Below are 16,458 nucleotides of genomic sequence, written 5' to 3' on the forward strand. Positions count from 1 at the left end.
AATGGGCTTGTGGAAACAGCCATTCATAGTTCCACAGTCGACTAGACACAGCCCTGCAGTCCAGAATATCTAGCGCACAACCAGACTAGGGGTGACCATATACAGTGAAGGGTTGGCGGGGAGGGGTAGCTGTTGTTGTCATCCTAACACCCTTACTATCCAAGATGCACTGCCTCCTGCTTGAGTTCATATTGGGGCCCACATTGACCATGTCTGAGCCAGAAGTTGCTGCCCCCTCCCCCGCTGCTTCCTGAATCCAAGGCAGGGTCCCATTGGTTCTGGTTTTAACAGCACATGCCTCTATTTTTAAACTTTAACTGCCACTCACTTCCCCATTATTTTTGCAGAGAGAAGCTCTTTGAACAACTCTGAACAGAATTAGATGCTGCACTTCAGTGGACATTAAACAGAATAAAACGGGACACTGCTGGGCATAAGCTGTAGATCCTACCTTCGAAGACCTATACTTCACTTTTCATTCTATCAGCAGAAGCTCACGGGCCGTGCGAACTCCTCCAAGCACCTCCAGGTGCCTGTACACCAGCCTGCCCCCCCTCCTGGAGCAAACCATATACCCACCTGCTGTCAGCAGAGTTTAATTTGAGGCAGTGGTTGCTGGTGAAGCAACCGGCTCGCATTGTTTTTTTTTGTTTGTTTTTTTAGTCCTCATTCAACCCCGCTTACTGAGTCACCTCTTAGTTCCTATAGCCTTCTCGCCCTCTAACTAAGAGAGAGACTCTAGCCAGGGGATGCACCCTTGTGTCTCCCGGTCTACCTGGGCAAACCTGCCGAAGCATCAAACGGTGGCTAATCATTGGACAAGAGAAAGAAAATAACTAAGCCAATTTCACACAGCCTCTAAATAGCAAATATTAACAAGAAAACAGATTCAGACTACTCCCTCCCATTTTAGTAATGGCGACCACAGTTCTGCGTTTCTCTTAGAACCCTGCACATTTAAGTCCATATTCGCCACCCGTAGGGCTGCCTTAAGCCAGTCTGTATAACTCGGACGGTGCTCCTTCATCCAATTTTTACTAATTTCGTTCCTGCCCAACACAATTACATAAAACAAAAATTTACGATTAATTTTATTCACCCTGGTCCATAAACCCTCTTCCTGTAATTGCCCAAATATAATCAGTGGGAGTGATATATGGATTTTCCAGCCCAGCATAGATGATATTGCCCCAAAAACCTCCTCCCAAAACACCCGAATAGCAGGGCAGTCCCAAAACATACGTATATCCGTTGCTCCTGGCCCGCCACATTTCGGACATTTAGGGGGTCATTCTGACCCTGGCGGTCGACCACGGAAGCACCGCCAACAGGCTGGCGGTGCTTCCTTTGCTATTCCGAAGCCGCGGTCGCCCAGCCGGGTCCGGCGGTTTCCCGCCGGATTTCCACCGGCTGGGAGAATCCTCCATGGCGGCGCTGCTTGCAGTGCCGCCATGGGGATTCCGATCCCCTTCCCGCCAGCCTGTTTCTGACGGTTTTCACCGCCAGAAACAGGATGGCGGGAACGGGTGTCGTGGGGCCCCTGCACTGCCCATGCCACTGGCATGGGCAGTGCAGGGGCCCCCTAACAGGGCTTTGCAGACAGTGAAAATCGCGACGGGTGCAACTGCACCCGTCGCACCCCTGCAACACCGCCGGCTCCATTCGGAGCCGGCTTCAATGTTGCAGGGCCTTTCCCGCTGGGCCGGCGGGCGCTCTTTTGGCGGTCACCCGCCGGCCCAGTGGGAAAGTCGAAATGGCCCCCGCGGTCTTTCGACGGGGGAAGTTTGGCGGGCGGCAACCGCCGCCCGCCAAACTCAGAATGACCCCCTTAATCCCTTCCCCCTTCTTAAACTTGGCAAGTTTTGCCGGTGATATATATGCTCTGTGTAAAGTATAAAGATGGTTTTTCCTTAGTGGGGCAGGCTTCACTACTTCGTAAAGAGTCACAAACGACTTCTTCCACCATATCCCAATCTTGTCGCTGCCACCACCTTGCCCCATAGATTGTTTGGTAGGGCAAAATTCTCATCAAAAGTTTCTAATATTTCCCAATACCACACCGCCAACCTCTTCACAGGTGTCGAGCTCGCCAGATCTAAAAAAGAATCCTCCAAAGCATTTACCACTCCCAATCCCCCTCTAATTTCTTTTTCCCACTCTCTTATCTGTAAATATGTTAACCTGGACAGCGATCCATTCGTCATCCTTACCAATTCATCCCATAAAAGTAAAGTACCCTCTCGCGAAAGCTCACCCCACCTTTCCACACCTGCCCTTTTGAGTGGTAATGCTAAGATATCTTTACAGCATTCTGGGGTGCCCGGAGAATCCCAGATAGGGGCCTGATAGCTGTAATATTGTGCACCCAGACGTCGTCTCAACTGATACCAACTCCTTGCCAATCCTAGCAACACTTTCAATTTAACTTTTTTGAAAAATTTAGGATCGCCGAATTTGAATAGAAAAAACCTTGAGGCCCCTTTCACAGATGAAACTATTGCCTTATACATTCTGCCCACTGCTGAGCCATCTGGGCACAGAAACAACATCCTTGAGTTCTTAAACAAAAAAGCCCACGCATAATATGCCAAATCAGGTAAGGCAAGTCCTCCATTTTCCCTTCTTCTGCATAGTTTTTTCCATGATATCCTCAGCCCCTTTGAATTCCAAATAAAACTACTTATCACCTGCTGCATTTTCTCCAGGTATCCCTTCTGCATTGCCAAAGGTATGGCTGCAAACACAAAATTCCATTTGGGCAGAATAAACATCTTAATTAAATTTATCCTCCCGAGAATCATCAAAGGGAGATATGCTCATTTTTGTAACATGGCTTTACATTCAACTAATAACTTCCGTGCATTCCTATCCACTAAATCCTTCACATTTTGGGTCACTAAAATACCCAGGTACTGTATTTCCTGCTTATTTGATATTGACCCTACGTCCATATTCCACTGCATGGTTTCTGTTTTCCCCACATTGATCCGATACCCTGATACCCTTCCAAATTGTTCGGCCAGATCTTTAACTGTATTAAAAGCTACAGGCAGGTTATTAGTATATATCAGTAAATCATCCGCATATAAGGAGATTTTCTTTTCCCAACCATTGCAGCAAAAGGGCGAGATTAGGGAATTTTGTCTAATTTTTTCTAGCAAACGGTTCAATATATAAATTAAACAATACCGGCGACAGGGGGCAGCCCTACCTAGTACCTCTTGAAATTGCATTTGTGGGGACTGGAATCGCATTTGTGGGGACTGGAACTTTTTGCTTCGCATCATATATTTACCAGGAGAAAGAGAGGGGAAAAAACACTCAAAGTGGGAAGACAGAGTAATAAAAATACAGAAACCATCACAAAGGGAGAACGCAGGAACCTGCAAGAGTGAGATAAATGGACAAAGCATTTGCTGGTGGTGTATTAAAGAGGCATGAGGTGTATACAGGAGTACGCAGTTTTGGTATTCAGCCCGCCGACACTGCACAAGCGGCGAACTTCTAAGAAAAGCTTTGGGGATCGACACTCACTCTTACAAATTAAGCACTGGCTGCCAGTGATGTGTCCATGCCCCTTAGCTGCAAGCCCAGAGGTCCTGAAGACCAGTCCACAGAGAGGAGAGCCATACGGCCGAACTGCCGCCTCTGACCACCAGGTGTGACAAAACGTGCTTTGGCTTGCCACCTCACTGTGCGAAAGAGTGCTGATTAGACCAAATCAGCAGTGCCCACAAGTGCTAAAGGGCTGAGGTAGCTCTTCAATGGCCCTAGTTTGACCAGAAATGCACCAAAGCTCTTCAGCTCAGAGTAGAACTTAAGGCGCTATATGCGTGTCAGGCTACAAAAGACCAGAACCCCACTCTAGATTTAGGGGTGTCATGGTTTGGGGATATCAAACCTGCAAAGAAACTTTAAAGACCACATTAATGAAACCCTTGTGGGGAGTTTAATGTCTGCACCCCTTTCCCACTGAAGACCTTTTTAAAATGCTCATGCCCCCAAGACACACTATCCCTGCTGCTGGTGTGATGTGAGCTCAAGATCCTGCATACACTCTAGGTTTGGAGCTAGACATTTTTAAGGATCCTGGACCTAGTAACCATATACTTACATGTACTCTTATCCGACAAGAGCATTATTATATTATGGCTGGGGAAGTAGGATGCCTTTATCTCACAGGGGATGCTCCTGTGTAAAATGCTTATTTGAACTGTATTTTAAGGCTTCCAGTATTCTTTTTTTTACTGGGAATTACAGATAGAAAAACATCTCTTTTTCTCGTCTTTATTTTTGGATATAGATATAAACAGAAACAAGGTTTTATTTTTATTTTTTCTTTAGTAATTCTAAATGATGTTAGTAATGAATGTCGGGCCAATTGCAGTAAGGATCGATAGGCAAGGCAGCATTTCCTAATGAGGCTTAAACATCTCTAAATGTACACATGGTTGATACAAAACATGCAGGAATTCGTATGATTATTTTGATTCATCATCGATGGGTATTCATTTCACTGCAACCTGTCAGGCAATCAAGTATGAGTGCATATTTATCAGTTAAATAATGTAGAAATATACTAGTTTCAGCTATACAAACCTAAAAAGAAATATAGATTAATACGAGATATTAGCATAAAATAAATAGAGGCAAAAACAGACGGAAATGTCAAAAAAATAAATACCATAAAATCGGTATACCGAATTGCGATTAATGGCTAATATCACATCAGTCAAATACAACAACAATCTTCACTGCTTTAGATAATGGCCATTATAATATACATTAAATATTTTGATATGTAGTATAGTGTTAAAACATGCACACCCTACCTCTAAATCTAAAATACTCTTAGCTGAAACATTTCATTAAAAAAGCACAAAAAATAAAACACAAGATGTTAGCTATTAACAATACATAAAGTAATAGATCAGCCTCTAACTGATATACTGCTCAACAAAGTGCTCTTCCTATGAATAATCTTCACAGCCCCACCACCCTGTCTAAATATGAGCCATGGAGACAACATGTAACTGGCTGCAGAGAAGGAACATGGCATCACTTGTTACATAACATTTTAGGGCTTCAACGTACAATGTTATGAAAAAAAGATTTAAATAATGGAATCAAAACATTTACGGAGAACGGCTTCTGTTTTTTTTTTTTAAAGCGCAATACCACCTCACAACAACCAAAGTCAGAGCTGCAAAAATCTTTTTTTCAACGCCATATTTCTCTATTTAGCCAGACACACTTTGGGTGGAGGGTGGCAACCATATACCTACTGTACAAAAGGATGGGTTGTGCCTCTGGATATAGTCAGTCAAGGCAGTTCAAGGCTTACTGTTAGTTTATTCAATAAATGAGTGTCATCAGTGAGGCCCCTGTGTATGACAAGGATATTATTTAACTTCCAGGGCCAATACTCTTCTTTTACTAATTTGACAGATACAGGTCCAATGGTGCTAGGGTCATTCCAAAGCTGCCCAAGTTCCAAGGTTGTAAGAATTCTCCAGACATGCATTGCCCAACGTATACCAGCACATTTCTAGAAGATAGAACCCCTCAACACTGTCTTTAGGTGTGGTACCCCAAAACGCTATTGTTCAGTGTGAGCCAATACTGAACAGCATAAAGCGCAATTATATCTAAAATTAGTTTAATACCAGTTGCTGGGGAGAGTGGTGTTAAAGAGTACTGGCGCCCAGCTTCAATAATGATCTTAAAATCCCATGCTCAATTAGTTGCAGTTCTTTAGACTTGGTATAACTCCATAATTCGGCTCTATACCTAGCAAACGTGACTGCTTTTTGTCGATGCAGCTGCAGAAATATGCCGAGAGACTGGCTACCGACCTTGGCCCGTACTATGTAATAGGTGTACTCTTCCCCAAGCACTACAGTGCACTTTATTCTTATTGAGTTTTGAAAAACAGAAACCAAAGTGACGTGCATAAATGTACGTATCAGAACAAAAGACATGACAGGAAGGTGTCCATTCTTCTAAAATCGATACAAAACGCAATGATGAAAATGTGAGAGTACATTTCAGGACAGTTTTAACATGACATGTAAAGTCTAGCAAGCAATGAAAAGAATAATTTTTGGGCAGGGAGTACAGCAGTCTCAGCATCCTGAACATCAAGTTCAAAATATTTGATCCAGCAACCTCCATTTCTTTTTTTAAATGTACGTGGGCAGCTTTTGCTTTGGTACGTGATCCGTTCAGCAGCCATGCACGTATCCATTCCCCTCCTCCATTCCCCCAGGGTCGGTGATTCGGAGGCTTCCCAGCATTTGGCTATGTCTCACTTTGCAATCACTAATCCCATGTTACAAAAAAGCAATTTTGCCCAGGGACGGTCTACATCAGGGGGGATACCAAGAAGGGTATAATACTTGGAATCCTTCCGGAGAACTGCCGCCACCACTTTACCCAGTTCCTCCAAGATCACTTGCCAAAAGGAGTGCATGCCTGAGCATGGTCATAAGGTACCAAAGAAGTCTCCTCTCGGTTCCATGAAGCGTAAGGAATCAGAGGACCTCGCTCTTCCCATTTTATGGCGATGTGCCCCATCATAATAAATCCTGTGTAGGACTTTGAGCTGGATAAGTTGCAATCTCTATTTAATCGCAACTTCCCTGGGGAACATTAGGGCGGGTTCCCAGTCTAGATCCTCCATGTCGCCCACTTCCTCCTCCCATGTGAGCTTCAATTTCTTTAAGGTGTCTGGTATGTTGTTGATATATATATATATATATATACAAATATACAGCCTTTTCTGTTATTTCTCCCATCAAGAGTCTCACTTATAAAGGTGGTCCGTTGCTATAGATTTACCCCCTCCCCCCCCAGGCATGTTTGAGCTGAAGATATTTAAAATATTGTGTATCATGGAGTTGGTATTCATGCTGGAGTGAAGAAAAGGACATAAGGGCACACTCTTCCAACAAGTCACCCACATTAGAAATACCTATGCTATCCCATGTCTTGAACCCCTTCAGCTTCCCAAGTTCTGATAGGCTATTCCCTATTCATAATGCGGTTTGCTGAGTAATTTTATTGGCCCATCTTATACATTTGTTTGCTTTATGCCATGCTAGGATTGTAGCTGGGGCTGCCAGGCCCTTGCCCCTCCCACCCACATAAAGGTAATGGAGATAGAAACGACATAGGAATTGGGTTTTTTTCTAGTGCATATGTGGGGTGTTCCTGGTCTGTGTAGTCCCATTTATTTACAGTGAGCAGATGGGAGGCCCAGTAATATGCCCCAATATCTGGGAGTGCTTTGCCTCCATTATACACATTGCTTTGCAAGGTGTGGAGGGCTATTGTAGGATGTGCCTCATTCCATAACAACATCCGGAGTTCATCTTCAATTTTGATAAAGATCTCGTCTGCTATGCTACAATAGGTATTTTGCTGGGCACATAAGAATTTCTCTACGGTAATCATTTTAAACATAGCGGCCCTACCTAGTATCGTGAGAGGCAAGCCCCCCCCCCTCCCCCAATCAAGCTGCGTCTGCTTGAAAGTTTGTCAGTATAGTTCTAACATTGAGGTTTATCCTCCTCTCTTGCTGTAGTGTAGTGTAGATACCTAGATATCGGAAGCCTGCTACTCTCAGTCTCCCAGCGAGGCTCATCAAACCTAATTTTGGTGTACACAGGCCATAAAGCCCAGTGCCCTGGTCCGCATTCCCTAATCCCTTCCTAAAGCTTGTTTGTGAATCAGTGAGTATAGTTTCATAATCGACCCACTCTGCAAACTGTTAAGTAAGACCCAGTCAAATATTTGCCAACCCCATCTAACAAGGAAATTGGCAGAAATTTTTCAAGGTTCTCATGGCTTCCCTTTTTATGTAGTGGAACAATAATCACTGATTGCCACAAAGGAGTGATAGTCTTAACGGCCACTACTGTGTTGAAAACCTTTGTTAATATCTGGCCCCAAAGTTTAGGTTCAGCGCCAACATGTGAAAAAGGACAACGTCTTTGCTGGGGGTCTTGTTTCTCTTCTGGGAGATGACTGCGCTCTCTACCTCGGGGTGTAGTATCATAAGAGGTCAAAATAGGGATTGAATCAATGGTCTCCACGTAAGGCAGGGGAGAACTAGGACAAGATTTAGCTGCGTCCTTACTTCAGCCGTAGGGTCTCTCAAACAGTCAACCCAGGCACTGGCACAGATATGATGCTCCAACTTATTCACCCCTCCGCAGCAGCCATGGGGGATAAGGTCACCCACATTTTTGGGCTTTTTTTTTTTTTTTTTTTTTTTACCTTGGAACGGATATGTAATTCGTTCCATGGAGATTCTTGGGTTTCTTTTCCAAGATCTTTGACAATGAAATCATTGCTTTTGCCATAGCTCCATCACTCTTGTGTTTTTTTTTGTTTTTTTAAACATTTTTAAATAATCTTCCTTTGTTTTTCCTGCGAGGTTTAATAGACAATTATAGGCTAAGTTTTGGGGCAGACTTTTTTTGTCTGACAAGTTTGGAAGTTTAGGATACGGTATAATACAAAAACCCATAATCTGTAACTGCTCTGCACTGTCCATAACAAATATTGTAAGATCAAAAATAAAGAGTTGACTTCCGTTGTCAAATAATTTGCTATATTCATTTTAGTTAGCTGCGGGTTCAAATGCTTTATTCAAGGTTATTAGCCTTGGGGGTGGTATTGCATAAAATATACTACGAATGTGTTATCTGTTCAATGGGATACATGAGGACGAATCTGAAAATATATCGAGAAGTGTATCGCCTCTTGCTGCCCGATTTCTAGGTCTTTTTTATGGCATAGAACAAAGTTTGAGACTTTCAGTGCTTTTCAATTCTGAAATTGCATTCTCCTCCGGCAAGCGGATCCGCCTCAGTAAAGAGCTTCTTTTGGGAGTACACAACATAATACTTTCCTTTGCGCCTCTTACTTGTTGGGTATTTGCTGGGAAGCCCACTAGTCTGGTGTTTCCAGCAGACAAATCGTTTGTTTTACGGCCAGGCTCATCCAGGCTATTAGGATAGTGTCTTTGCTTTTTATGGTTTATGCAGTGGTCTGCGGGATCTTAGTTCACATCATGAGGTGCTTCTGCACTAGACTGCACAATGACTGTCACTAAATTGGTCCTTGGCAAGGGAGTTAAGGCCTCTGCTCTACAATGTTAGTAATAGTGCCAGTCCTGCCACATGTCGCCTCAACCTGCTTTCCCGCCTAATCTTCATTATATCCAGATTTTGAGGTGGAATTTGTTTTAACAGCACAAATAACAAAGTTTTTACAACCATATAAATATATATGGATTATTTACTGAACAAAGTTCCCCAGCTTGGGTGGAGAGCAGCTCTTGTATAAAGCACCCCACAACACCAGCGACACTGAATCTGCTCACCTCAAATGTCTGTTTTTCTAGCAGTTTTTAAGCATAGGATTAGCACAGTGCCATCCACACCCAGCTAGAGAGGGATAAAGTCAAGACTTTACTAGAAAAACTGTCATTTGAGGTGAGCAGATTCAGAGTGTTACTGCTGTTCTAGGGTGCTCTATACAGGAGCTGCTCTCCACCTAAACTTGGGAACTACCCAGAGTTCTCTGCTTCTTTTGTTTGCATATTTTATGTGGCAGTCTAAGCCTGAAAGGGTATCATTTTGACTATTATTTACTGTATAAAATACTCAGAATATCATGCGCTGAAAGTAGTCTTGTTTATCTGGCCTCATTTCACTACCACATGAGTGTTTGTAGGTTCATTTACACCTGGTGAGCAGCAGTAACCTGGTTCCTCCGCCTCAAAGATTTGTGACTCACAGTTCACCGCTTCCTGACTAGCAGCTAAGAAACCTCATCCTGCAAACCAGGTAATTAGATCCCGTTAGGGCACCACTGCAGATTTCTTTACCATCAGTTTAATAGCAGGTACTTACTTGACAAATGATGAGTCAGGTTGCCTTTGCTTGGCCTATTTTATCCCACCCCAAATATCAACATCCCACACCCTAAGCTCCCACTTTCCAAATAGAACAGTTTGGTAAATTAAAGTTTCTCCGTGTCTATGAATGAGTTGGGTCCAGCAAATCTGCCTAGTGCAGCTAGGTCTACATCACTACTCCTTTGGGTTAAGGACAAACAAATTCAGCTGCCATTAAGGCACCAAGCCACAGCTGATGAAGAATTCATCCTTTGTATGGTCCAATGGCTGTTCATGTAACATAACGTTCATTAGATCCATGGCTTCCTTTTTGGTCCCATTTTATCAGGAAAGTTGCAGGGTATGCGCGCTTCATGTGTAGAACGCGAAGAAGGAAGTGAGGAATGGGAAGGAGTTGCGGGCTGCAGGTCTGAGGAAGCTGCAGTTGTCTACTCTTATGTAGCAAGGAAGTGGCTTTCTTGTGGGGCCCTTGGACTTAAGAGGTTTGTTAGAGTGCTTTACCCTTAAAACAAATTTGGTTTATTATTATATATATATAGATGCTGAATGGTTTTATAACAGACATATGAACTGCCATTAGTTTCCTGTTCAAAGGAAGACACATGGAAGCTAATCTAAATTTCAATCGTTTTTAGTCAAACATGAAAACGAGCACTGCAAAAAAAAAACAAAAAAAAAAAAAAAACAAACACATAGTCCATACTTGCAACCCCAAAGTTATTTAACATAATCCCTGAAGGGATGTTCCCAGATTACATACCAGATACAGCAGAAGAAAAACACGTTGCTCCATACTAGCTACCCACACCAAAAATCACCATAATATAAATAAGAGAAGATAAGAGAAGTAGAAAGGTAGTAGAAGATAAGAAAGGAAAATGGAAGACCATGGATTGGGTAGAACAGAAGGAAAAGTCAAAGGTGATAAAGATCAGGAGGTAGCAGAAGAGAAGAAAGGATGAGGGACAGCAGTGGTAAGAGAAAGTATGGAAAAGCAGAATAGACAGTACGAACAGAGGAGACAGCACCCATAAGTGTTGGTTCTCAACGTAATTCCTGCAGGACTTCTCAGTGCTGTTCTTCTATTATATAATGTGGCTTACGTACACGCACTTACAGATTATGCTTCAGCTGGGCCGCTGTTTGTAGCATAGGCGGAGTAAATTACTCCGTCCCACTGCTGGAAAACTGCCTTCCACATTTATAAATGACCGCCAAGCAGGTGGTCATTTATAATTCATTGGCAGGAACTAAAAGCACGGCGGTTCCTGACAATACATTTCGATGTTTGACGTCACACAGTTTTCTTATTATATTTTCAAGGGTAAAAAAAGAAACAGTAGTTTCTTTTTTTAAATAAAAAATGTAATACTCCCCTCACCATGGGGAGTCACCTCTCATTGGATGGGGACTATTATTACCATTTTACTGCCCCTCACCACCAGGGTTTGCCTGGTAGCGACAGACAGTAAACAAGCATTTGCAATGCAATAGGTCTTACATTTGTAAGAGTTAGAGCTATTGGTGTTGTAAATGACAATGTCTGTTACCTATGTGTTTTGGTTTGGAGTGTAGTGGAGGTATGCCAGGTGCCACAGCAACCCTCCCAAGCCTGTCGGTGCAGGAGAAAGGACACAATAAGGCCACCAACTTGGGGGTGTTTTTGCCTCATTCTTACAGACTCGCTGTGATACCATAGATATGCACCCTTTTTAGTGTGTTTACGTAAACTTTTATAGCACCAAAACAAGCCACAAAGAGGCATCTTCATGGCATTTACCCCAGAGAATGAGGGGGTCAAAAGAGTAGCAAAGAAAAGGGGGGTCCCATAATTGTTTTGTGTTGAACTTTTAAACAAATTATTCCTCTACATTGGCAATACCAGTCTAACTTTTAAAAACATTGACTGTATACAAAGAGAATAACAGAAGAGGCAGCTTAACTGCAAATGACTTAGTGATTTTGTTAAGAATGGCACCTGCTTTGCAGCGCTATGACATGGCAGAACCTGTATCACCAAGCGCTATACTAAAAAAATAAAAAATAAAAATAAAGTTTCTCCCAGACTGCCCCAATGCGCACCAGACAAAGAACCCTAGGGGAGAGGATGTGGTGTAAGGGCCAGAGTTACTGACCTTGGAGCTGGGGAACAGGGTTCAAGTCACGGCACCAGCTCAACATCCTGTGATTCTGGGCAAATCACGTAATCTCCCCTTTCTACCAAAAATGAATGTGTTCTTGTGTAATGTAACCAGTGCTCGTGTAAAGCAATGTAATACCTTTGTATTGAGTTCACACTAACTGAAGTTTATTTGAAGGGACCCAATTTACATACAAAGGCTAGATGTTTTTTGCTATCAAGTTTGAGGCCGTGAAGTGCTCGAGTCTGGAGTGACGACTCCTTTTCTACCATTTTGGAGACAACACCTTTCACCATCTTCTTGCCTAGAACTAGCCCATGTGCCTGGTTGGTGACCCTCCGGAGGTTATCAAGAGCGCGTGCTATTGCCTAGTGTTAAGCTCTACTCGAGTCAGTTGGTGAATGCACCCACTGCAGAGGTCTTGACAAAACGAGAATGTCACAGATTACAATCCTGACATCGTTTTTTCACCTCTTCATCTCTACAAGGCCGATGCAAATGAATTATAGTGATTTTGTTAAGAATGGCACCGGCTTTGCAGCGCTATGAAATGGCAGAACCTATATTACCAAGCACCATGTTAAAAAAAAGAATTCCCAGACTGCCCCAACACGCGTCAGACAAAAGCCCTAGGGGAGAGGATGTGGCGTAAAAGGCCTGAGCTGCCAGCTTGGAGCTGGAGAACACGGTTTGAGTCTTCGTGCCGGGCTCAACATCCTGTGATTCTGGGCAAATCACTTATTCTCCCCTTGCCATCAAAAAATAATGTATTCTTGTGTAACGTAACCGGTGCTCATGTAAAGTGCTGTAATACTTGTGTATCATGTTCAGGCTGTATAAAACTGCAAAAAAAAAATAATAATAATAATAATAATAATAATCCAGACATAACTTTTTCCTCTCTGCAAGGTCAATTCAAATGAATTATAGCGATTTTGTTTAAGAATGGCACCTGCTTTGCAGCGCTGAGAAATGACAGAACCTGTATTACCAAGCGCTACATTAAAAAAAAAAAAAATGTAAAAAAAAGTTATTCCCAGACTGCCCCAACACACACCAGACAAAGAACCCTAGGGGAGAGGATGTGGCATAAGGGCCAGAGCTGCAGACTTTTGAGCTGCGAAACACGCTTCGAGTCTCAGCACCGGCTCAACATCCTGTGATTCTGGGCAAAACACTTAATCTTCCCTTGCTACCAAAAATTAATGTGTTCTTGTGTAATGTAACCGGTGCTCATGTAAAGTAATGTCATACCTTTGTATCGAGGTTGTGATGCACAAAACTGCAAAACAAATTAAATAAATAATAATACCCCGCACACATCACAAAGAAACAGCAAGATGCCCAAGACGAAGAAACAAAATACTGCCTTAAGCGTGAAGCGGTGAGGCAAAATAAAATAGTGCGCAGACACACACCTATCTGGCCAATCGTGGAATAATCCATGTCACAGAGTCGGTCTCCAAGGCAGTTACAAACCAGCCTCAAGGCAGGACAAACATATCACTTACCAACAACAAAGGATTTTTGAAAGGCAGGCCCAGGAATCAATTACGTGATGGGCGTGGTCAAAGCCCACAGAATAAATCACAACAGGTCGAAAAGCAGCGCTTGTGCCTGCTATGCACAACCTAAAAATGTCTACATGTCCACCAATCCTAATTCAGTGGGTGGACATATAGCCATTTCTCCAACGAGCATTACTCAGTTGAGCCGTCGGAGAGGTTGGGCTATAGCAATGACAGTAGTCACCGCTGTAGTCAAACCTATGGTTCTACCACATCTAAATCAGGAGGGAGGACCATTATGTTGGCAGTATGTATACTCCCAATTCTACATACTGCAAACATCCACAGTAGATACCCTCTTCCACTTTATGCAGCTTCTGCTGTATGTCCTCCAACACTTCTTGCGTCCCTTTCTTACTGTTAGCCCATTCTCATGCTTATGGAGGTTCCTACTCAGGGTAATCAGTCCCCTTCTTTCGACTCCTTGACTGTGCCTGGAAGAAATCTTTCTTGTCTATGTGTTTGTTTCATCAACTGCAATCACAACGTGACCATCTGAAACGGCTGCTTGGCCCACGGTATTCGTGCATGTTCACCTTCACTCCAAGTCCCCTGTCACTGTATGTCTCCCACACACATGCATCCTCCAGTTCATTGGGCACCTCCTCCTTGAGGGGGATGTGTCCAGATATCTGCCACCCCCAGCTAACTGTGGCAAAGATTCACTCCCTCACCCTGTGCACAGCATAGGAGAGAACTCAGACACTGGAGAACAGCCCTGCCACCATCTTTGTTCCAACCTCTTTTATCCAGCAACCACCATTCCTCCATGTTTATGGTGCTCGCTTGCTCCGCACCACAGGTTTACACTCCATAGCATGTGGAGCAAGGAAGAATCTGAATGATGTAAGGCCTTAAAGTTTAAAGGCAACATTACATTAGGAGCATGGTCAAAAGTGACCATATTGTACGCCTCTGCTCCATCTCCCTCTGGAAGATAATCTGAAAAAAAATAATTACCGACAAGATATTTTGTCTGTTCTGATACTTGTGTTTTTTTTAATCCATGGCTAAAGAAAGCTGCTTGGCTCTACACGTGTGGGTGGTGTAGTACGGGTGGGATTTTAAAACGGTGCAGAGACCTGCAAACTGCTACAATTAAATTGATAATGTGGGGCTTCAGGGGGCAAGAGTATACTCTGCAGAAGCCTTAGGTTGTCAAAAAGCCATCTTGGTGGCAGTATTTGTCTGAGGCACAAAGTGCAGGTTGGCATCGATGGTCAGACAACAGCTGAAAAGCAGAAGCTTGGGCACAGTGAGATCAGAGCGGAGCCAGGCCTGGTGTGTCATGTGAACAGAGAGGTCCCGGGTAAATAAGGCCTAGCAGTAGAATAATGGTCTTTGTCACTCTGTTACGTTGTTATGAGTATTAGTAGAGGGAATGATTCACCCGGGAGGGTATCCTTGAGCTAAAACAAGGCAGACCTGGCTGTTACTCACTGACCTCTGGATGTGTAGGTAGGAGTCTGCATAACTTAAGCAACCTCGATCATTGTCTGCATTTTGAAGGATAGCTGGGTGCCACCCGTATACATGCTATAACCATGTGCATGACTACAGAGACAGTCTCAGAGAAATTGGATGATCAATGATAGTGCTGATTCCTTTTTACCACCCAACCCCCCCCCCCCACACTTTTGGATATTAGTGACAGATAATAGAAAGACAGCATTTGCCTGTAATTGTGATTCAAAAGTAAAAATTCAAACCACTTGTGTGATGCTACTCATCTGTTTAAGTGACGCAGTATTAACTGAGCCTAAGGAAACAAAGTGGTCAAGCAGAAGCAGCACAGAGCTGTGACCCTCATCCTTAGATGAAAGCAACTCCTACCACAAAGCCCTGTGCATGGCTTTTGAAATGGATGTCACACATGAGGTTGCTAGGTTGGATGTCAAAAGCGACCTGTGTAAGAGCAAAGATTCAAGGATTTACACCACACTACAGAAACCACAGGAGGGGCACAGGTTCACCAGAATCCTGGGGTTGATGAGCTTCTTGAATGAAAGGTTTGTAACTATGCCTGACCATCGAAAGGACTTCTCTACAATAGAGTGATGCATTGATGAATTGAGTCTGGGATGGGGTCAGACCAAGCTAGCCATTTGGTCTAAACTTGAGTATTTAAAAATGTGTAAGGCCAACATTCCTGCACTATTGGACACCTCTGAATTAGAGCTGGCCTGCATACCCTCTTGGTAAGACCACTCCACCCACAAACCATCAATATAGAACACACTCTGTTGTAATAGTTATTAAACTCCTCTCCCAAAGGAGAGAATATCACAACAAAAGAAAAGTTACTTCATTCACACAACTAAGGAGGAGTAAGCAACGCTATCAATCAAATGCGGTGAGTTTATTTTCAAAGATGGCTGCTCTCACTGTGATGCGCAAGAGATCCTCACTCCACACACCATCAGCAGATGTCTCACTACAAAGTTTGACTGACATTTTGAGGGGTGTCAGTACACCATTAAGAAAAACACTTCCTGTGAGTTAGCACCCAGGTCCATCCAGAACATTTTTGGTGAACCATACTGTGCAAAGTCCATGCCCAACCTGACAACATACCCTGTGCAGGTTTGTATGGTTATGCCTAGCTACAAAACAAACTATTATAATGTATGCCCCATTTAAAAACATAAATGTTCTGTGAAAGGGATGTGCCTCAGGTGCTTCCAGCCCTTCCAATAAGCTCTACAGTATCATAAAAAGAGATTGAAGGGCGATTGGCTTTTCCCCTATAATCTAGGGATGTTTTATGAAAGCTACTGGTTTATAGCAACATGCTTCAATTCGTAGATGCCAAATCCTAGAC

The 16,458-nt window shown here is 43.3% G+C and overlaps 1 protein-coding gene across 5 annotated transcripts in view; it reads right to left on the reverse strand.

The window, feature by feature from the left end:
• Positions 1–16,458, reverse strand: part of CRB3 (crumbs cell polarity complex component 3) — a 61,157-nt gene that overhangs the window by 24,059 nt on the left and 20,640 nt on the right. The window lies entirely within an intron of this gene.

This window comes from Pleurodeles waltl, chromosome 4_2 (genome assembly GCF_031143425.1).
Source record: "Pleurodeles waltl isolate 20211129_DDA chromosome 4_2, aPleWal1.hap1.20221129, whole genome shotgun sequence".
Taxonomy (NCBI): domain Eukaryota; kingdom Metazoa; phylum Chordata; class Amphibia; order Caudata; family Salamandridae; genus Pleurodeles; species Pleurodeles waltl.